The 24,158-nt window shown below is 36.4% G+C and overlaps 1 protein-coding gene across 1 annotated transcript in view; it reads right to left on the bottom strand.

The window, feature by feature from the left end:
* Window positions 1-23,656, bottom strand: part of PELI1 (pellino E3 ubiquitin protein ligase 1) — a 49,580-nt gene extending 25,924 nt beyond the window's left edge. Inside the window, exon 1 of the mRNA XM_004691447.1 lies at window positions 23,273-23,656. The gene's annotated coding sequence lies outside the window, so the exon portion shown is untranslated. The remainder of the gene's footprint in view (window positions 1-23,272) is intronic.
* Window positions 23,657-24,158: the final 502 nt, after the last annotated feature.

The raw sequence follows: 24,158 nt of genomic DNA on the forward strand, positions 1-24,158 counted from the left end.
ATGTGTTTCACAGGTGAAGGACTATGCATGGTATAGTCTAGTGTATTCCTTTACACAGCCAAAAAGGCGAACCTGCTTTGTGTTTACATTAACATTTTAAGCATGCTAAATTAAGCCACAAGAGTAAATAAATCTAATAATATCTGCATCATACTGTTCATTAAGCTGCATATGCAAATTGCCTGAGCTCTGTGCCCATTATACTGATGCTCAACTTTGAATCTATTCTCTTATCTAAAAATAATTTTGACGGCTCTAATCTAATAATAACTTGTCACCTGATGCCTTGGCACAGAATAAACCACCACTTATCTGAACCATTCTTTGTCTTACAGCTGCAAGTTTACTCCTGTTGCTTCCCAGCATTCAGTAACTTTGTGACATCCCCTGAAGCTATTAAGTAAATATCATAACATCTCTTCATCATTCTGCTGGCAGCAGGCCCACTTAGGGTACTGTGAAATCATCTGCTTAGTATTCTGCTTTTGTCCAGTGTACATTCATGTCCTTCAAGAAATATGTATGTAAAAATGATCTGGGCATATTCTGAAATTTTGCTATTTGGTGACCCCATCTTGTCATGTGATTCTAAGCTGACAAAGCCGGACATGATAGGTCCAACACTCATACTAAATAGAATGTAGTGTGGCTCTTCATGCCTTAAACTTGATTCCACAACAAAACTCAAGTCCAGCCGTTTTCTAGATGAACATCTCAACTATTTAAATTTTGAGTGTATTTCTTGCTCAACTGCTAGGGCAACAAAGACTATCAATAGCTCACTGCTATTATCATGAACTACCTTGATGATTAAAACTTGAACGTTAGGCCCTCCCTGGTGGTGCAGCGGGTTAAAACACAGCACTGAGAGAAGCAAAAGCCACTTCTGCATGAGTTCGATTCCCGCCTACCCCAGAGGAGATCCACATGGCGCAGCAGACCTCTCCTGACCCGCCCGCTGCTCCCCTCAGCAGTGTACTTCATCGATCTGCCTGTTCTACTCCCCACTCTGTCTCTGGTGAAGCCTCTCACCACCCCTGAGCCTCTGGCCTGTACCCCAGTTCTATATGCACAAATAAATCTTAAAAAAAAAAAACCAAAAAAAAACTTGAACTTTAAAGGTTAAAAAATTTCCAAGTATGTCAAGCTCTGTGTTTATTGTGTTTATCCCAGATAATCTGAGGGAATCTATTTTTTTAAAAGAGTTTTAAGAAGACATTAAAGACAAAATCTCCGTATTTTCTAAATGAGTATGATGAGCTTTTTTTTTTATAATAAAGACAAAGACATTTCAGAAAGAAAGAGCTAGAAATAAATTTCTAAGCTTTTATTTCCTAAGTTGAATTCTGATTACATATTTTTTTGTTTGTTTGTTTCTCACATGTATTTTATTTACAATGTGGTCTGATTAACATCATGGAAGTCAATCAAATGAAAACAAAACTTTAAGTAGCTTCTTGGTTAGGGGAAACCAAACTAATCAAACTTTGGCAAATGGATCTGAATTTCAATGACCTTTCTCCTATTCTTCAATATCTGGCATAACTTACAGACATCCTTGTCTTTGTCTATGTCTGAAATTCTGGCAATTATCTCAGTTGAGATCAGGGACCAGTGATAAACTTTCAACTCAATCCAGGGAAAGCTAAGTAAAACAAAGTACACTTACCTCACAATTTCTGGACCTTTTAGATGTTTCTTTTCTTATGGTCCTATTTTTCTTATTAGTTGTAGTCTAGGTTTTGATTTTACCTTTGGACACAACTGACCTCTGAGAAGTTCTTCTCTAATGATCTCTGCTTACTTCCAACAATGTAATAAAAGACTCACGCCTGTTAGTCCCTTACCTGTAGCCACACCCACATCAGGTGTGTAAATTATTTCATTCCTTAGCCCCACATCACTGATGATGTTTAGGTTGTGATCCTCTAAACCTGTAAAGCACTCATATAGATGGAATTTGATAATGATTATCTACAGGTGCTTAGTTTTTTACTTGCCAAATCTAATACCAACCCATTTGCAGGAAAGGTACACTGAGGCCTAAGATTTTTTTTTTTTAAGCAAGGCATTGTTGGCAGCAGGAAGAAGAAAAAAATTAACTCATATTATTGTATCTCATTTTATAGATGAGAACAATCTTTTCCAGGGAGGGTAAGTTATTTGATGAAAGTCCTAAGGCCAAGTAGTGGAGCTAGCTAACAGATCTTTTGACTTCAAGGTTAGAGTTTGTTTCATTAGTTTTAGAGGTAATATCACAGGCACTCAAGAATAGTTAGCCAACAAGTAACACATACCCTGTATACTATGTATTATCACAGGAGATGGGCAGGTAGACTTACAGCTCCAATCATTGCTCTGTGCTGTTACAATCATATACCATAAAAGGAAATTTGAAAATTAGACAAAAATTTGATGAACAGCATGTTTTTTTTGCTTATCAGAAAGGGTTATGTCTTCCTGAATTGGCTGCTCATACTCCCCATCTCTGTGGACTTGCTAATCTGGAAGTCTCCTAAACCAAAGAAATTTAGTTATCAAAAGTACTGCCATAGATAACCCTCCAAAATGGGAAAATATTTCTGCCAACCCCCATCTGATATGCCATATCTAGATACATATATACAAAGAACTCAACATATCAAATAAAAATGTAATTAACCAAATTAAAATTTGGTAAAGGATCTTAGCATTCTCCAAAAATATATACAGCCAATGAGCACATAAAAAATACTCAGTATCAATAGACATGAGGGATAATGCAAATCAAACCCACAATGAGATGCCAAACTTCATACCTACCAGGATGGATATAATCAAAAAGACAGATAATGACAAGTACTGGCAAGGATGTAGAAAAGTTGGAATCCTCAGTCATACTAGTAGGAAAATAAAATGACGCAGTCACTTTGGAAAACAGTCTGGCAGTATCTCAAAACATAACGTTATCACTCCTAGGTACATATTCAAGAAAATGAAAACTTGTTCTCACAGACTTGTGCATGAATGTTCAAGCAGCATTATTCGTAACAGCCAAAAGTGGAAACGACCCAAATGTCCATCAACTGAGGGTAAACAAAATGTGGAATAAATACAATGGAATATTATGTGGCAGTTACAAGGAATAAAGATATTGATACATGCTGCAACATGGAAAGATTCTGAAAACATTATGCTAAGTGAAAGAAATCAGTCACAGAAGACTACACTGTATGATTCCTATTAAGTGAAATCCAGACAGTAAGGTTAGTGGTTGCCTGGAGTGGGAGAGGGGTTTTGGGGAATAGGGGTTTGACTATGGATGATGAAAATAATCTCAAATTGATTGTGATGATGGCTGCACATAATTCTGTGACTATACTAGAAACCTTTGAAGTGTATACTTCTGTATTGATAAATTCTTCTGTATGATATATAAATGTATCTTAATAAAAGATGTTAACAAAAGAAACAAATTGTTAACCACATTAAAAAATTTTCCATACACTAAAAAAAATCACAGGATATTGACATATATCCGGAATTCAAATACTGATCATCAGAAGCACAAAAATCATAATGTATGTAACTTCAGAATTTGACTAAGTTTAACATTCTAGATAGTCTCTTTTCTTGAATCAGAGAAACTGAGGGAAGTAATCATTTAAACATTTCAAGATATGTAAGTTTTCACAAAAAGAGCTGAAGACTTTCCTAAACCTATTTGGTAACAAAAAAAATCACATAATTCACTTTTAGGGTTGGAATTTCTAATCTCAGATCTGTTGCAACCTAGCTTTAATTATGGGTTTTTGGTTTTGTTCTTCTGACATCTTACATCACATTTAATGAATGCACTGAGGGATGTTTTCTCTAACACCAATGTGTGTCCAACAATCCACTCCAGTTCTGACACACAATCTAACTAGTCAATTCAGATCCCACAAATTAAAGGCCTCAATTACACAATACTATCATATTTCAAGTGCCAGTTACAAGTCTCAGACTACCCTTACTATTGATCAGCAGGTTATAAATTGGGGGGGCTCCCCCTCATGTACCATAACTTACTATTACTACAGCTCAAGCAACCCAGGAAAATACTTTATTTGCATTTCTCTGCTTATTATAAACTTCTCTGCTTATTATAAGAGAAATGTATTCTAGAAATACTAGCCTACAGTAATATTTCACTAAACTAAAAATACAAAACAAAACAAAAAAAATCCTGATGATGCTATCTCTCCACAAGAGAATTTTTTAAAAAGCCATGGTTTTCCAATATTCTAAATTTGTGCTTTTTCCCATTAAAGGCCTATTAGTTATTTCCTCTACTAATAACAATAATTGTGGGCTTCTCTTGCAGTTGACTTAACTTAGATGTGAGCAGTTTTCAAGCTGTAGGCTATGGCTCCATACTTTTAATTTTGTGCCTCTAGAATAATTAAAAATGCAATTCTGAATCCAAGAAATATGATAGCGCATTCACATCACTGCCAGACATTAGGGAAGTATTCAAACCTATTCAGTCACTTAGTTTTATACTATATCACTCAATTACTTTTAGTTATGAGGTAAAGGTATAAATCAATTAAGCCCAAATCAGTATAGGGTAGGTACCACATTAAAGTAAAAGAGCACAAATGTAAAACTTTAAAGAAAAAGTATTTACAACTTTGGTGGAAAGAGCCAAGAGAAACTTCATAAAAAAGGAGAGGTCTTTGAGTTGTATCCGGCTTTGGGAGACAGACAAGATTTGGTAAGTGGAGAAAGACATTTCTGGTGGAAGGAATAACATTCATCAAGATTTTTTTTTTTAAGGCACGAGGGAAAAACACTGTGCTCAGAAAATGGTAAGCTGGTTTCCTGGAGTGAAGGGTTTGGTAAGAAAACCAACAAACAGTAAGTTTGTTGTAATCAAGAAGTATGGTTCTATAAGCTCAGTAATTCTCAGCAAGTGCTGCATAAATGTTTAATAAGTGAATGACAAGGCAGCTGGAAGGTAAGATGACTGGCAGAGTATTCCTTAAGAGTCAAATAAAGAGATCTGAACTAATCCCAAAGTTAATCAAGCCTTTTAGCAATGTTTCAGAAAAGAGGAAGCAAAACATGTATTAACTATAGTAGGTAGCAGGACTAAGAACTTTACATTTGTAAAACTCAATCTTTGTAAATTGTATGACAGAGGAGGAAATCAGGTTAAATAATTTGCTCAAGATTATTAGAAATTAACTGCCAAAAGTTGAGATCTGCATTTAATCCTGTGTCCTTTCCAACCTTCTATACAGTGAATGTTAGAAATTAACTGCCAAAAATTGAGATCTGAATTTAATCCTGTGTCCTTTCCAACCTTCTATACAGTGAATGTAAATCAGTCAGTCAAACCAGGGCAAAAAGTCTGGCAACATTATCTATGATGATGACGATGACAATGATCATGATAATATATAGTGTCAAAAGTGTTACTCTGTTTATTACTATATTATGGTAAAACAGGTTTTTGCCAAATTTGAATGACATGTTGGGATGTCTGACCCAAATAATAGGCAGTGGTAGCCATATAAAATCCCTTTTGGGGATTCTTGGAAGTCATCCCAAAGAAAGAACTGGAACTGACTCAGATGATATAAAAGAAATTAATCTAAAGGTGTAGAGTCTGAAAATTGTATGTCAAATGCATTAAGACAAAAAGTACTGGAAAGCCACAAAAGGCACAGGCAGTATGTCCCCTTTTCTTGGTTACTGATACTTACACATCCCGGTAACATTTTACTGCTTATTTTATGGAAATCTATATTGGCAATCCAGGAGGCTAGAACGGGCTTGCTAGGCATTTGTGTTTATTATTGCTCAACTTCTCCTAGAAGGAATGCTTTTTCGCGAAGGAAGGCAATAGACCCATGGGGCTGCCATATAGAGATGGATTTGTACTCCTTTTTCTCAGAGTTAATGTATCAAGAAGAGACAATAACATAGTTCTCTTTGAATGAGATGGCAGTGCATAAAATAAAGAACATATAAAACCAGAGGAAACTTATTTAAAACTAGCCAGGCCAAAATTCCTCTAAAGGAATCTGATGTTGGATATGGTCTTTGTATTTTTAGATAGTAAGAACCAGGTCAAATTTGACCAAGGATGCGTTTACTTTACAAGAACGAGAAGTTGGGTACGGGTGGGCTGGGGGGGGGGCAGACAAAAGACCATCAATTATTTGTTCACCAAAATATAGAACTCACTGATATAAATCAATTCAGTGTAAATAAGAAGTATGACATCAATTGATTCGCCCTTTTATCTTGATAATGGAGAAAAATCTCTTCATATTCTATTTTTTAACAATGAATAGACTAACAAAAGGGGGGGTAGTATTGAAATCCCGTTAAAGTACATTAAGTTGCAAAAGCCCAAGATGTTATACAACTAACTGTTTTGCTGATATTTGTTAAGTAAGAGAATGAAAGTATAAAAATTCCAAGTCCTTAGGAGTTGATTTGAAAATTTTTTAGAGGCATGATTCTGTATAAACTTGTCAGGAGACTATGTTTTTGACACACAGTAATGTTTCCTAAACAATGTTAAGTATGTCAGGTTTTTAAATATGTCTTGACTTGGAAATGGATACCTCCTGGAACTTTGTTGTGCTGAAAATGCATTCATTTAATGTTGCTTTCTCATTAATGTTGTTTTCTCTTCAATGAGAAACTGAATTTAGCTTCCCTCCAACTGTATTTACTAGGACTGATTACTAGAAACAGGATTAGACCTTTTGTCAAACTGGTTTTCCACCTTAGTTTACCAACTTTTCCCTTAGTAAATCATATCAGAGGAAAAAAAAAAAAACACTCTTCTTATATTCATGGAATCAATACTCTATACTCTAGGGTTCTGTAAGTAATTTCAACTTTGGCTAAAACTGGATAGATGAAAAATATCAACTAGTTTTCTTCACACTCAAAACAGTGAATTTATTTGTATCAAAACTTGAGATTAAAAAGTGGTTGGACAGAGACATTTTAAGGGGGTGGACTGGGGAATGGGATCAAAATTGGTGGTGAGGGGGGAACTGCACTAGACTGTGGTGATGGCACACCAGTGATTTGGTGATGGGAAGCCCACAGGAATTACAAGTAAGATGGAAAAAGACACAAAATGATGTAAAAATAAACTATTATGTTTTAAAAAAAGTGGTTGTAGGGTAAAGTCCAGAAAAGCAATAATACTGCCTTATCTTGAAATTTCTAAAATTAACTTTAGTTCAGTAAACATTTATGGAGTGCCTACTATGGGCCAGGTACTATGTCAAGAGGTATAGATAGAAAGATAAAAGAGGAAATGTTCTGATCTTTAAGGAGCTATTAAAATTAGGAAAATCTTTTTTGATCCCTTAGAATTTTTCTCAATTTCCTTATTTTTAAACATATAATAGTTTTGTAAGCAAATAAATCTATAGATGATATACTTCCATGCTTTTAAAACTAAGGGAATAAATATATGCCAATAGGCTTTTAATAATTACTGTATAAATTTTAATTGCTACCAACATTTCTTTTTAGCTCTCCCACTAAAGAAAAAAAATTTATAGGGCCTTAAAAATTTCTTAAGATTCTACATTTTACCAGAATTGCAGACTGAGTTGACTGCTTCAACATCTAATTAAAAAAAAAAAAAGCTTAATTTGCTTGTATCATTATCTTTATTTGTCCAAGTTATGCCTCTGGCCTTTACTGGAGTATGTGATAATTCACTTACATTTCGACACATATCTCTGAGTTTCATTCAGCTGATAGTTCTAGTCAGAATTTCCTTTATTAATGTGGATCTTTAAGGCTGGGGGTAGTGGTTGGGGAAGGCTGTGTGTTTTGTTTTACCTTTGACCATACAATATTTTGGTTTATCACTATGTTTTACTGGGCCAAGTATCTACAAGGACAAAAAGCAAGATTCCTTTTCATTTCAACTAAATCAATTAGGCTATTCACATATTTATGGAATACTTGCCAAAAGCTACCCCCCTTTTTTTTGTATCAAAAAAAGGGAATTTTATAATAAGGTTTATTTTGTTTTGAAAAAAAGCAAGGGTTCTCAAATTCACTGTGTTACTTTGCAACTCTTGCTTCACTTGCCTTCAACATTGTGTAGGTGGAAGAAAGAAACCAAGACATTCAGAACAAAATGTGAAGTCAAGGGAAATTTTTAGACAGCAATAAATTGTGAAAATCACTTAAGCTTACTGTCAGAACAATCTTTTATCATGAAACATAAATGTAGGTACTTTAATATACCTCTGACATTCAATGAAAAAATAGTAGGCTCAGAACACCATAAATTCAATCTTATTTCTTTAAACTAATTTGGGCTTTTTCTCATAGAACTCAATAAACTACAATTAAAAATCATGTAAGAAAAGGTAAACTGTTCTTCTTATTTTTAAAAAGACTTAAATTCTTAATAATTCATAAAATACATGCATTCTCTTTTTGTAATTATGGAAATGTTCTTCAGTAAATATTGTGACTATCTACAAATTTTCCAGGACCACTCATTTAAAGTCACAGTGTATTTTGAACAAAAGTTTACTTTAAATAAACCATTCTGTATCTGTAAAAGCTACTAATACCTATATGAAAACCAAGCACATGAATACATTGCTGATTCCAGATGTAGAATATAGTCTATAATTGCTAATATTGCCAAGCCAAACATAGTCACAGGAATTTCTTCAATGACTCTAAATTCATACTATAGAATTAGTGTGGTGGCTGAAACAGAAAGCTCCTCATTTGACACATTTGAATTTTTGTGATTTTTAAATCCTTAGTAAACAATAATTGTTTTATTATCACTTTATCTTACCAATTTATAAGAATTTACCTGTAAGAAATTCTTTAGTTGCAAGACCCATTTGCTATTCCTTTTCCAGAAGGGAGTCTTTTCTTATCCATTCAACTCTTATATCTAGCTTTGCAGTACAATTATGTATGGCCTTATGTTATCTCCTGTTAAGGCTGTAAATTCCTCCAAGGGAAAAAATCCTCTTGCTCATTTTGAAGCACTTATTAATAAAGGAAAGGTGTGAGAATACATTTCAGTTAAGTCTTACTGAATATTTAAATTGGATGAATACAGCAAAAACTTTTTCTTGTGTAAAGAGATTTAAAAGTAAAACAAAAAAGTCCTAAAGATCATATTATGGGTATGGATGTCATAATAAAATTATGTAAGATATAGGAGGAGCTATCTAAATGATCTTAATTGATATATTAACTATTTTAAGTGTGTGTTTGCTCAAGAGTAACTACACGAGGTTATAGAGTTTAGTTCCAAAACCAAAGTGAAACATACTCTTTCTCATAGAGGATTCTGGTTATTTCTCAGTCCCCTCTCCTCAGGAACCTCTCTCTTCTAAGTTCAAAGGCTGTAGGACTTTTTTTTTTTGCCACAGTCATGAGGGAGAGGGCAAGCATATCATCTATAGAAGCTGTAAATAGTAACCAAACATGCCTTTCATTGAAAGTGCTTAAATGAAAATTAAAGACTAAAGTTTAAAATGTTAAGCAGCTCAATTACATATAGAACTTACAGTTCTAAAATCAAAGTTCCTAATTTTAAAAAACAGCTGATAAAATTAAAATTCAATGGAAAACTACTTAGGAAATTAAAGTATCTTAAACTTTTAAAAACAGACATATTATATTCATGAAAATTTCTGATTTTTAAGCCTACTATGATGGCACAGGGCATGCTATTGAGCCCCCAACTGATTCTAGGACTCAGAATAATTTAACAGGGTAATAAGTTAAGTCACAACAACTTAAGCCATTTACAGTAGTATAAAATTAGTACTCCTACTTTTTAGGGACTTTGGTGACTTAACTGCTAACAGGAAAGGGAGAAGAATAAACAATGCACAGGACATAAAATAGAACTCAGAGGTCTAGTTGTGTGCTTTTCAGGTCATACTGTAGTGAGCTTTTATCTATGTATCTCAGCTCTACATATATGAAAGCATAAATGAATTACAATACTCGTGACACACTGAGACCATTAATATGGAATCTGGGCCCTCCCTGGTGGCACAGCACTAAGAAGCTCTGCACTAAGAAGTTAAAGCATGAGTTCGATTCCCACCTGCCCCGGAGGTGACCACATGGCCTGGCAGACCTCTCCTGACCCGCCCCTCAGCAGTGTACTTCGTCAATCTGCCTGTTCTGCTCCCCGCTCTAAAAAATAGTAGCATTTATGCAGTGCTGATCATAATGGAGGGAACATTTTTAGGAGCTTTACATATTAATTTTTAAACGTCTAGTAATGTTCTTAAAATTCATCATGTTTGGCCCTCCCTGGTGGCGCAGTGGGTTAAAGCACAGCACTGAGAATCTAAAGCCGCTTCCGCTTGAGTTCGATTCCCGCCTGCCCCGGAGGTGACCACATGGCCTGGCAGACCTCTCCTGACCCGCCCCTCAGCAGTGTACTTCGTCAATCTGCCTGTTCTGCTCCCCGCTCTAAAAAATAGTAGCATTTATGCAGTGCTGATCATAATGGAGGGAACATTTTTAGGAGCTTTACATATTAATTTTTAAACGTCTAGTAATGTTCTTAAAATTCATCATGTTTGGCCCTCCCTGGTGGCGCAGTGGGTTAAAGCACAGCACTGAGAATCTAAAGCCGCTTCCGCTTGAGTTCGATTCCCGCCTGCCCCGGAGGTGACCGTATGGCGTGGCAGACCTCTCCTGACCCGCCCGCTGCTCCCCTCAGCAGTGTACTGCGTCGATCTGCCTGTTCTATTCCCCATTCTGTCTCTGGTGAATCCTCTCACTGCCCCTGAGCCTCTGGCCTGTACCCCAGTTCTGTATGCGCAAATAAATAAATCTTTAAAAAAAAAAATTCATCATGTTTTATAATGAAGAAACTAAAGCACAGATCAGTAAATTAACTGAGGTCTCAGCTAAGAAGAGCTGACACCTGAGATGGGAACCTGGTCTTGCTTAAATTAAGAGTCTACACTTAGTAATTATTACCTTCTATTACTTTTCAATAGTCTATTACAATATTAAAGTTTGTAGCACATAGTAGTAGCTCAATAAGTTGCACTGTTGCAGATCCATTTCTATTTACTTCAACATTTACCAATTATTTAGAAATAATTATTTTGATATTGAGACTATTTTCTGCTCAAGAGAATTTGGGGGTAAGGGAGCAATGATGGAAATTAAGTTTTATGAAGGGTAGTAAATCACCCTTCATAAAAATGTCAGGTTAAATAGTGATGTTGTTTTCTGTTTGGAGGGCACATAATGAAGCCGAATCAATATTAGACTGAGAGACAAGAGCCTAATTTAGCTCCACAGACTGTTTTTTAGTTTGGTTAGTGTTTCAGCTATGTAATGATATCAGATCAGTGCTTCAAACACTAATACACTATGTAGATTAGCTGGGAGTCATATTGAAATGCATATTATGATTTGCTAACCTGGGTGGGCCTTGACATGTACATTTTAAACAAGTTCCCAATTGTGCTTCTACTGTAAAGTACATAGTACTTATAAAAGTATGATGAGGGTATAAAGTTCCATCTGGCTTCAACATGCATGAAAGCATGGTCTTTAAAATTAGGCATTCTTGAAGCCCCTATGAATTTCACCACAAGTATGGGAATTTCAGGTACCTTTGAGTCAACTAAAGGACTTTTATTAGTAGAGAGAATTTAGAACACATCTTACAGGAAATGGGGTAGGAACCAAAGAGGAATTTAACTTAACTGTACTTTCTTTTCAGATTCTCAAACTTGACTAAACTCATTTCACCAGTGCTTTAGTCCATCCTACCTTTCTGTTTCAGTAAATGGCACCATTATTAACTAATTAAATTGCTCATACCCGAAACCTGAAATCCTTTATACCTCACTTCTGATCCTCTACTGTCTGTCAATCACCATGTCCACTATTTCACTTCTGAAGGATCAGGTCCCACCTCAGGGTCTTTGCTCATGCTGTACCCTCAACATGGAACAGTACTGTTCTGCTCTCTGCCTACTAGAGCATTCTTGAGATAGCAGCTTACGTATTAATTCCTTAGTTTTCTCGGATCACCTAATATAGCACAAGTTCCTTTCCTGTAGTTCTCTTCCATTGGACCTGGTTCTGTATTTACTTATCCTTAATATTTACTTCCCACCACTGTAGTCTGTGATTTTTGTTTTATTCTCTCAGTGTTTACCCAATGCCTGCAGTGCCATCTAAATAGTAGGTATTCAAAAAATGAATAAAAAGAAATAGAATCTTTATAAAAACAACTTTGAAAGCAGTATGGAGAATGTGTGAGCAGGAAAAGGATTTAAGATTTAAAGACCCTTTAAACCAGATGGAACCTCACACCAGCATAGTACTTTTATAAGTACTGGCTCACAGCAGACAGTAATAGCACATCTGGGAACTTGTTCAAAATGTACAATATGTCAAGGCTCACCCAGTTTAGCAAATCACAATATGCATTTCAATATGACCCCCCAAGATGTACCCTTGTTGAGGGTGTATCTGCATAATGTATTAGTGTTTGAAGCACTGGCCTCAGTATCATTACATAGTTGAGACATACTAAGCAGGCTAAAAAACAGTCTGCAGAGCTAGAATTCAGGCCTCTTGTCTCTCAGACTACTATTCAGTCAGCTACATTATGTGCTCTCCAAACAGTTACAATAGCACTTTGAACTTCATTAACTTGAGGTTTGGCACAGAAACATTTAGGGGTTAAAATTAATCAAAATCAAGTTATCACTAGCCATTTTGACTTGTTTCCACTTCACTTGGAATTTTCTCCAATCATTTGTTTTTAACAGTACAACGTACCTCACTTCATTATGAGAGATTACCATAAATTGAGTGACTTATACACAACAAAACGCTACTCTTAAAGTTTTGGAGACTGGGAAATAAAAGATTAAGGCACTAGCAGATTTGGTGTCAGATTAGGGCCAGCTTCCTGGCAGACGGGCAGCTATCTTTTTGCTATGCCCTCACAAGATAGATAGGGGTCTTAACTGGGGTCTTTTATAAGGTCACTAATCTCATTCATGTGGGCTCTGGCCTTTATGATCTCATTATCTCCCAAAAGCACCACCTCCAGATATCATCATATTGGTGCTTAGATTTCAACACATGAACTAGAGCAGGCAAAGGCCCACATTTAGTGTATAGCACTATGTGAAACATAAACATATTGTATGATATGCCTGACTACAAAGAAATCTTAAATCCACACAGCAAGTTTCAACCCTGAACCCTCAATGTTAAGAAATAGTAAAGACTCAGAAAAAAGAACTTTTTATAGGCAAAGTATTTAAAGTCATGAAATCTTGGAACTGGAAGAACTTTTATAAGATTGAGAGGACAGATTTCAACTAGCTGTTGACTGTGCTGTACCAAAAGCAGTCAAAGCAGGTTTGGTCAGTTATTATCTCTATCTGCCATGGTCTGTTCTAAACAGGGTTATTACAGGTTTGCCGACCTTGTAAGATAAAGAAACGAAGGCCCAGAGAGAGTTAATGAAATAAATGAGGCACATGCTAAGTAAATGGACCAGAGCTCCAGGTCTCGTGACCTCTGGTATAATGGCTTTAATTCTGTATCATACTGCTTCTTCTCTCTGATACATTTATTCAATCAAAAAAATCATTTTCATGTTAATACATAACAAAAATCAAACCAACTGAAGTTTAACTGGAAATAAACACCTCTGAATTTATAAGTCTTATAATAAAGACTTCATGTAAATATATTCAGAACTTTAAAAGTCCCACAGCCTCTAGGTTGTATCACTGTAATCAATGAATGATCTCTGACTCAGATTATTTTCTGACAATTTACTTCATGGTGAGTTTTTCCATATGACAATTCTTCTTTAGAGTTAAGCATGATGACTCAAGGCACCTAGATGCGATGAAGGAGCTTTCTACTTAAGAACTGGGAGGAGGATGAGGGGGCATACTGAATCATTAACAGCCTACTCAGTTCTGAAACCTAACAAATCCCTTTGGAAGCCATTTTAAAGATGTCAGGAGGCAAATTCTGGCTAAGCCTTACAAGCCTGATTTTAAAAGGTGAGCTACATGCAAATATTTGGCATACCATTTCTAAAAAAAGATACAACCAAGAAGTTTAAGTGAAATGTAATTTTCTTTTTGTTGACTAGATGCCAGTGGTGAACTTTTTAAAATGTCTGGCATCACTGAAGGCACAGATCTGATCTCTGCTGAATAATTTAAGAGCCTACCTTGAAATTCAGTGCTTCTTTGGTGAAGTGACAGGACTAACTCAGACTGAGTCGTCTCATTTTAAATGAAAATTATAGCAAAGCAATAAGTAAATCTTAAAAGTTTTCAGATATATGGAGAAATCTGCCCATAAGGCTGTGGTTTTTAATTAGAAGTAAGCAATATTTCACAAAAGAAGTGCACTTAACACATTTTCTCATGAAAGATAAACGTAATGAGTTTTGTATCTTAGATGTCTTGGGCCTTTGGTAAATTTAAAGTATGGTAGTGAGAAATAATTTTAAGAAAAATGCATTATGTTAACTTTAGTCTAAAATTAAAGAAAAATCAGCTTTTAGTGCTGTCAGTACATGTAGTTCATTATATCTGGCATAAACCCAGAGGAACATGAAGCACTGTTTCGAATATCTGCCAAGAACCAGGCAAGCAACATTTTGAAGAACCAACAAAGCACCTATTAATTGTTTTCACTTATTGCTAAAAAAAGTTAAATTTAATTGTGCACTTTAAAGATTAAGCCAACTGGTATGTTGAGGATAACAATGATTATCTACCAACTAGCAAAAAATCATGGTTAACCACCTCATAATTCATTCCATGGAAGGAAGAAGTTATAAACTTCTTCACCATGTTACTGATTTTTTTCACCCTTTCCCCTTGACTGTCAAAAAAGAGTTCAACAGAAGATCAGGCTCAATTTTCCCCCTAAGGTCATTTATGATGAACTATTATTATTGTGATGATAAATTTCCCAACTGTTTCACATTTTTGGGAAAAAAAATATATCAAGAGCTGAAAATAACTTTTGAAAACTTCCTAGACTGTTAACTCTTATCAATTATCAATTTCTGGTAATTTAGGTTATAGACTGTGGACGATTACAATATTAACTCATGATGCTTTCAAGTCAATGATTTTATTATTGTTTCTTACATTCTTCAGTCCAAAATGAAGTTCATCTTATAGGTCACACAGTTCTCTCTGAGCTTATGGGATGTATCATCTCTCCACCAGAATACACATTCGGGGAAAAAGGACAAGAAGAAATAAAGAGATGTAGTTAAGACATACATAGGAAAAGTGTTATACTTGTCTCTCTACATTTTACTCCTTTAACTCAGGCCCACTTTGTAAGTGTAAGAAAAAGAGCAAAAAATGTAGAAAACACTGAGGAAGACCAGTGAGTATTACCACAGCTGACAAAAGAAGATAAAGAGAGCCAGAGGCAGAGTAGTGATGAGATGGAAGTGAGAGATATAAAGACAAAAATGTGGAGTAAGAGTACCTGACAATGCACAAGCTGAAAAGAACCACCTAGTTCTGCAAAAATCTACATCGCTTGAGCAATAGACTGAATTTTCTCATAATTCTCAATTATTATTAGTTGCCACCATCATCATCACTATTATTAATCCCAAAATTAAATGTAGACTTTCTCATGGCCATAATGCTTAAGTCAACATAAATTAACAGATGTGTCTTTTGCAAAACAACTTTTTTTCTTGAAATGGAAAAATTATTATGACTATTTCTACTTAATTTATAAATTTGAGTCTTAGCTCATTAAGTCATAGACATTTAAGAGATCTAAATATGCCTGGTCATCTTTACTATTTTGTGAGTCAATTTTTTCTTTCCTTTCTTCTTGCTCCTTTTCCTTCCTCTTTCTCGTGTTTCTTCATAACTTACTTATTCCACAAGAAATAGAAATGAAAAACAGATTCACAATCCTACTACTAAATCAACAGACTGAAAGCTATTTTAAAATGAAGCACACATTACGATGGTCACCATCACAGAATTTCAAAGTCCTTTGTGAAAAATTACTGCCACTTTTATTTCACTGATGAATCAAAGATAACTTGCTATAAAATCTTTTAGAATTAATGGAAAGCACAGGGATTAAACATGGGCTCTTTATCCCAAGCTAATAGGCTAGTATTTAAAACATATTAAATAATCCAGCCTATCAGCTCAATCCTGATAGCATGTGCAGTATGTAAATATAAAGAAAAGAATCTGATTATCTACACACATACACATACCCCAAAGGGACAAACTCCAAGCAAATTAAAGAAGTAAATTCCTAACAATTTTTTGGAAAATGTTTAAAATAGTAAGCTTGTTAAAGTAATCTTTGCATAGTTACATATTGTGTTCTTTATTCACTTTATACAACAAAGTTCACAAATTCTACTTAATCAAATTCTACAGATTACTGGAAGATTACTGAAAACACAAAAGAAAACATTCTACTTTCCTCCCATTATGTACAACTAGAAAGAGAATCGTTTGGTTTATTTAGTATTATCAGTAAATACTAAGATAAATTTAATTTCTCATGTCAGAAAATTTACTCCAACCTATAAAAACTAATTAGTATAGCAATCATTTCACACTAGTAGCTCTACTATTATATTATGCGTAGGTATTTTTTTGGGGGGAGGGGGTGGCCTCACACATTTGGAGAACCAGTATTTCTATAAATTTAACAATAAAAAATTAAGAACAGGCCGCCCTCCCTGGTGGCGCAGCGGGTTAAAGCACAGCACTGAGAAGCTAAAGCAACTTCCCCATGAGTTCGATCCCCGCCTGCCCCAGAGGAGATCCACATGCACCTGCCCGCTGAACCCCTCAGCGGTGTACTTCGTCAATATGCCTGTTCTCTCCCCACTCTGTCTCTGGTGAATCCTCTCACCCTCCTCATCTCTGGCCTGTACCCCAGTTCCATATGAATAAATAAATAAATCTTAAAAAAAAAATTAAGAACAGTTCTTTATCAGAAAACATGGGAAATATTTCTGAAACAACTACTAATCTGTGAGTTGAAATAACAATACAAGAAGACTTGAGACCCAAATTCCTTTCTAACACTAAATATGTAATAGTTTTTCAGTTCCCCAAATATAGGCCATAACAAGAAAAGTGTGCAATTTCACAACATTGTAAATGCCACCTCTTTACATGATACATGGCTTAAACTTGGCTACATAATTTAAAGTTATGTCATAATTGTTTTGAGTACTCAAGTACTAAGAAACAGTCTTGAATATGTGCATGTGTTTTAATCTACCAGACATTAAACATTAATGTATCCAAATGAGTATAATAGTTTCTCCTGTATTAGTCACTCTCAAAGGTTATACTCTCATTCCAAATGATGCTACAATAGTCCAGAACATGAAACATAAAACTCCTTTTTAGTCCATGGGTGGATCTGATTTTTAGAAACATTAATTCCTGCTCGAGTAAATGTGATTTTTAGAAACAGCCTGAAGTTATTTCCTATTTTTTTTTCTGTCAAAATCCCTTGAGTCTTATCTGAGAAATAAAATGAGCTATTATGTTGCTAATACACCCCCTTTCCCTTAAAAAACAAGCAGTGAATGTAAAGTAATGACCTGTTTTCATGTGGGCCCTTAAACCAGCTTAGAGGCAATTAAAAATCAAAAAAGAAATTCCAAAAATATTTTGAGTAATGCTAGCGCTGTTGAATAAGTGTACATCTTCCAGAGTGACTAAAGTAGAAGCCATATAAGTAAGTGCAAAATAAATATCCTTAAATAAAGATATAAATATCCTTTAAAACAAGTACAGACAACTAAGCCCTACACAATCAGGTCTCCTTCTACTTCCCTTTATCTTTCTGACTTTATCTCCACCTCTCACTCTAATCCAGTCATACTGGTCGTCTTGCAATAAAATGCATGTTAGTCAAAAGCCTACCTCTGGCCACTGTACTGACTGTTCCCTCTGCCTACAATGTCATGCCCCAAGATTAACCTGAAAGACTTATTTCTTTTCTTTTTTAAAAGATTTATTTATTTATAGATACATAACTGGGGTACAGGCCAGAGGTGCAGGGGCAGTGAGAGGATTCACTAGAGGCTGAGTGGGGAGCAGGACAGGCAGAATGACAAAGTACACTGCTGAGGGGAGCAGTGGGCCAGTCAGGAGAGGTCTGCCTCGCCATGTGGGTCACCTCCTGGGTGGGGAAAGAACTCATGCCGAAGTGGCTTTAGCTTCTTAGTTCTATGCTTTAACCCACTGTGCCACCAGGGAGGGCCCGACTTATTTATTTTCTTATAGTTTTCAGATCTTAGTCAAAGGTTTTATCAATTTGTCAATGATGTCTTTTCTGCAAGCCAGTACTTTACAGCACCTACACTCCCTTGGTCCCTTCCTACTTTGCTTGTGTGTGTGTGTGTGTATCTAACATGTAACTTCAGCAACTTTTAATATATGACAATTTTGTTTCATCTATGAACCTCTCCCCTCCAAATTATTTTGAAGCAAAATGCAGACTTTTTCAATTTATAAATATATTATTGTATGTCTCTAAGAGATAGGAATTCTTGTTTAAAATCTTTAATACACTAACTGTTAAAACATTTAACAGTGTGTTTTCATCAATTATCTAGTCAGTGTCTAAATTTCTGCAATTTTTAATAAATATTTTTAAGTTAGTTTGGGCAAAGCAGAATCTGAGGTATGTCGATACAATGCATGTTTATTAAGTCTCTTCATTATATAGTTCCCTCTCTTATTTCTTGCCATTTATTTCTTGAAGAAACTAGGGTATTTGTCCTTGAAACAAGCAATATTTTACTTATTTTTTATTGTCTGTTTTGTTCTAAGAATGTAAACTCCACAGGAGTGAGGCTTTTAGTCTATGGGCAATCAGTATCTAGAACAGTGCCTGATATGTAAAGAAGTCTGATAAATACTTACTGAGTGAATATTTTGTATTCATGCCAAAAGTCCACTGCCTATCTAGTAGCAGAAACTGCTTATCATTGTGCTCTTCCTGTCTTTCTAAACTAGGACTCCCAGTTTTCTAAACTTAACACCCTTGGCAGCTACCACAAAGCAATCACAGGTACCCAAGGAAAAATTTACTTGCTGTCTCTGCTTTAGTTCCCCTTCAGAATAAGCATACTTCTAGCTTTAAAACAAAGTGCAACGAACCTTTAATGCTGAAATTTAGGTGAATTCTAGCATAATACGGTACTAACTGTAAATTTAATCAAGTATGTTTAAACATTTCTTAGCTTATTTTAGACAATTTAGGAGGAAAAAACAAACTATAGCCGAACAATAACAGAAAAAGAAACTGCAGAAGACGGTAGGAAACTGGGTTAGCTACATATTTTTGGAATTAACAACATCCCAAGAGGTAAATATTTTATTATAAAATAAAAATCAGCAATAATTTGAAAAGGAAGTAAATTACATATGTATTGAATTAAAAAAAATACTCCATGAGTGGTCAAGATTTATGGGGAGGGGGAAGAGAGAGGGTGGTGCAAATATCAGGATTTGCTCATTTACAGGTACCAACAACATATTCTATTTTTCTATAAATAGTATTTTTGAGATATAAAATTACAAGGATCAAATAAGGAGTACTATGTAAAAGGCTTTATGAAACTTACTGTGGCAAAAAAAATCTGAAAATAACATTCTGAAAAATAAATCATATATTTTTTTAGACTATCCCATTTCATTTTCTTAAATTACCCGATGATGCTTTCCCTTTTACTTCTGAAGAAGCTATGCTGACTAAAAATATTCAAACACATGTTACATGCTTCAATTACTTATTTTCTTAAAAAAATTGAGACTCCCTAAATATTCATTCAAGAATTGTGCCTTCTCTTTATGACCTGCAAATTCATTTGTCAACAACAAAAATTATGTAGGATTTACCAAGCTACTATGTTAAGCATTTATTTTCAATCATTGGAAGGAAATAATACTGTAAGTGGTCTTTCAAGATAATATGAAAAAAAAAAAAACAAAAACAAACAAACCGAAAACAGTGGTAGAACTTGAAATTATATTCAGATCTTTCACTAACCAGTATTTCTTGTCTTGAGGTTCCTGCACATTAGTCCCAGAAAAATTTTCTCTGCAGAGGTCAAATTTAAAGAAAGAAAAACAATAAATTCCTCACTATGCCACATCTATTAAAAAAAAAAACCCACAATTCCTTGAAAGAATAATTTGTTTACTTTTCCTGTGTGATATATTTAGAGGGAATCTGGAAAAGAGAGCTGGAAATCTATAAACAGAAAGTGCTAAATGAATTCACTGTTTAGACTTTAGCTAGAATTGTCCCTTTATATAATGCTGCCAGGAATCTTTAATATTTTACACTTTAAAAACATCTTCCTCAGGTTTATTTCATTCTGTTGATCTTCCTCTTTTTTCTCCACAGACACTTAAATGTGTATCAACTCCTTGACTAAAACACACAACTGTAACTTTGGGAATGATAAGTTTTTTCCAAAGAAACTCCTAGAACCACCTCAGTGCAATCACATTATTTGTCACTGTGAAATTTTATTATACTGTGTATGATTAAAGTATATACATTAAAATAATTCATATAAACCTTTCTGATTTAACTAAATACTGGCATAACTATATTGATATGTCATGGTCAAATGCATATGTGAGAACCTGATAGGTTTCAAATCTAAGTCTTTGGGTTTAAAATCTTTACCATCTACAGAGGCTTCTGTCTGAAAACATAAGTTGTTCATAAAGCAGGACTACTACAGCCTTATCATTTGACAACCTACTGGACAATAAGACATTCTATAATGACTGAACTCTCAATATTCAAGCCACATTTTGACAACCTGACAGAAGGCTGAAACAAATGGAAAATTACTCAGGGTTCCCCTTGAAACTTGCATCAGTACCATCCAACATTACTAGTGAGAATACATTCCCTGCCCTGTTCTTTGCAATTTCCTTTAAGTGGTCCCAAAGAAATTAGGAAATTTGCAATGCCAGATTTCAACAGTCAACACTAACTTCTGCCTCTGGATCCAGTACTTGGACAAAGACATTGTGTTAGTGACTTATTTACACATGCCTCTGTTAAATCTGATTTGTAAATGCAGCAGAGAAAGTTCAACAAAAATAACTATGGTCCCTAAAATGATAATTTTAATAAGAGCATAGACTCCCCCCTCCCTTAATTATCTGCTACTCAGATATGATTTCCACCTCACTTTTTTAAAGTCAATAAACAGGATTACTATCCTATTATAGCACTGCTCTGACACCAACAAAAACCTAGGCGATGAGGCTGTATTTATAACCACTTTACTACATGCAACTTTCCATACACTTATCTATTCCTTTTTCTAATTATTTGTTTTTAAACTCAAAGATGTCTTTTAACATGCTACAGAAAAAAGACACTGCTTAGAAGACTGGGGGTGGGGCAGGGAAACATTTTTGTTTTTCAATTCTCACTTTCCTTTTTTGATGGAACCACCACACTAAAAAAAATTGGGGGACAACTATATAATACAAAATTAAATTGAAGAGAATTTAGGATAAGTGAAAGTACTCATTGTTACCACAGTTCTTGGTGATTATTCGCTTCAGAAAATTGCTAGTAGAAATGATGCTTAATTTAGATTTTTGGTACCTTCCAATTTAGTTGAACTACAAAAAAACAAAACAAAACAAAAAAACAACAAAACTCGTCCTAAAAGTATTTTCTCCCAGAAGAGTTGGCATGAACAAAATACGAGGAATTTACAGGCTGTATTTGTGCTATAAGGATAATGTTTTAAGAAATGTAAATCGGATAGCTCTGAGAAAACGTTTTCTTAGTTATAAAGAAAACAGAAACAGAAGAACTGAAGAAACTGGAGCTTTTCCTCAATTAAAAAATTTAAATTCACACTATTATGCAAATTAAATTTAAAAACCACTTTATGTTTCTCTTCAATTATAAAACGCATAATCTATGTAGGAAAAGACAAGTTCTGAAACAAAAGACCAGATACTGTGAAAACAAAATAACATTTTGCAGAGTAAGAAAAGTACATGATAGTTGAACCAAAACAAACGGATGACCTTTTCATACACTTAAAAGCTTCAGACCTTTAACCCAAAACCTTGTGGATAATGTGCTCAACAGTATTTGCTGATACACTGTTTGATGACTAAAGGATGGGAAGGTTATTGCAACTGTTAAAACCAAGACACATTCCTTCCGTGAAGTGATTAAAATCTCTTAAATCTACATTAAAAACAAAACAAAACTCTGTCCCACCCCTTCCAATTCCCCCCTCCCTCTCGCCCCATCATTTTCTCTCTTGCCTAGTAGGCGATCTGCATGTACAAAAATAAAAGTAGATGGTGAAGCGAGTTTAAGATTTACAGTCTTCTCCCCACTCGCAGCATTTTTCAACAAGTCCTTTGAGGTTTTAATACTCAAAACTATGAACAGGAATTACTGTTTGAACTACCTAACAATTACCCAGACTTCTTTTAGACTTCAGTTAACCTGTAAGTAAAATAAGCATCTTTAACTTTTCCACGGGGCATTGGAGAGCGAGTCTAACTCATAAATGCTTCCAGGTCCTCAGACCTGACCTGGCGCAGTGTCCATCAATTAGAGCTCCTCCGGGCCTCAGTTTACCCACATACGGAAACGGGAGTATTAACTTGCTTCGAAAGGGCCCCGGAGGTATAATTAATGTTTTTAAATGTTCTGAGATCCCAAGATGAAAGGAAATGCGAGAGACATGCAGATGATAGCAATAATCACACCATCAACAGAATGACTAACTTGAAAGTCTGCATTATGTAAGGAGGGAGAAAGAAGTTATCAGGATCGCACAAACAAAAGAAAAGCCCACCGCCCCTTTGTTTCTCTTTCATTTTTCTCTTCCTCCCCAGCCTAGCAGAACTCCCCTCTGCCGCCGAGAGAAGGGCGCAGGGCTCCGACTCGGCCCCCGGTGCCCCGCTCCCAGGCGGAGGGGGAGGGCGCGCCGGGCCGGCTCCTGACAAAGGCGCTTCCCCCAGCGAGGGCGCGGGATGCAGGCGCCGCAAACTCCGCTCCCGGCCGCCTACGGCTCGGGCGCGCGCAGGCGGGCGGGGAGAGCCGGCCGACCCCCGGGAAGCCGCCGAGGAAGTTGCCGCGCTCCCTACCCGCACCCCTCACCCGCCGCGCCACGATCGCTTTCGCGGCGCGCGGCTGCCACACTCACCGGACAATTGCTGGTGGCCGGAATCCCAGCACGGCCCCGAGAGCCGGAGCGAGGGGTGAAGTGTGCGTGCGCGGGGAGCGCGAACAGACCAGCCGGCGTCGCGCTGCCGCCTCCTTCGCCTGCCGGCCAAGCCTGGTGAGGGGAAGTTGGCCGCGGAGCCAAGCGCTGAAGAGCCGCGGGCGCAGAGAGAGGCGCAGGGCCCACTTTGTGGTGCGTTCTCTGAGGGCTCAAGACAAATCCGATCGCGCGGCGCGGTCGGTGTTGCTGGTGGAGGCGGCGGTGGCGGCGGCGCCCCGCGACGATCCCTCCGCCTCACACCGCCTCTGGGTCACTGACACACACTCGGCGGGAGGGGAGGGGACTAGCAGGAAGGCGGGGCGGGAGGGAGGGGACTGGGCAAGGCCACAGCGGGAGGCGGTGACACGGCGCCGAGTGGTCTCTTGGGAGTTGTAGTTCTCCGACCGATGAAAACAGGGACACATTGCTGGAGCCCTTGCCGACTCGCTCTCAATGCGCATGCTCGGGGGATTGAGTCGGTCCCACTGTTACTATGGCCTCTCGACACGCTAAGGAAGAGAACTTGTTCAGTGCTATTGTGAATTGAACAAAGCCTGTCTTGTACTGTGATGCCGTTGGGGATCCCGCTTTTAGCTAGTCTTTCCTAGTTAGGTCCACCGCCAACCCCTCACTTCACCACTCACAAAGACCCACTGAAATCTGAATTCCTTACCATATATCAGTCTTCCCTGATGCTTAATTTTCTAACAAAACCTAAAACACAAATACAGCCTTTGACCTCGCTTCTGTCAAGCAAATCCTCTCTGCCTTAAATCCAAGTTTCTTTACTCAAGATTTGTAGAGATGTAGTCGCTTCCCGCAATTTTAA

Source organism: Condylura cristata, unplaced genomic scaffold (assembly GCF_000260355.1).
Source record: "Condylura cristata isolate star-nosed mole 26May11 unplaced genomic scaffold, ConCri1.0 scaffold00031, whole genome shotgun sequence".
Classification (NCBI taxonomy): domain Eukaryota; kingdom Metazoa; phylum Chordata; class Mammalia; order Eulipotyphla; family Talpidae; genus Condylura; species Condylura cristata.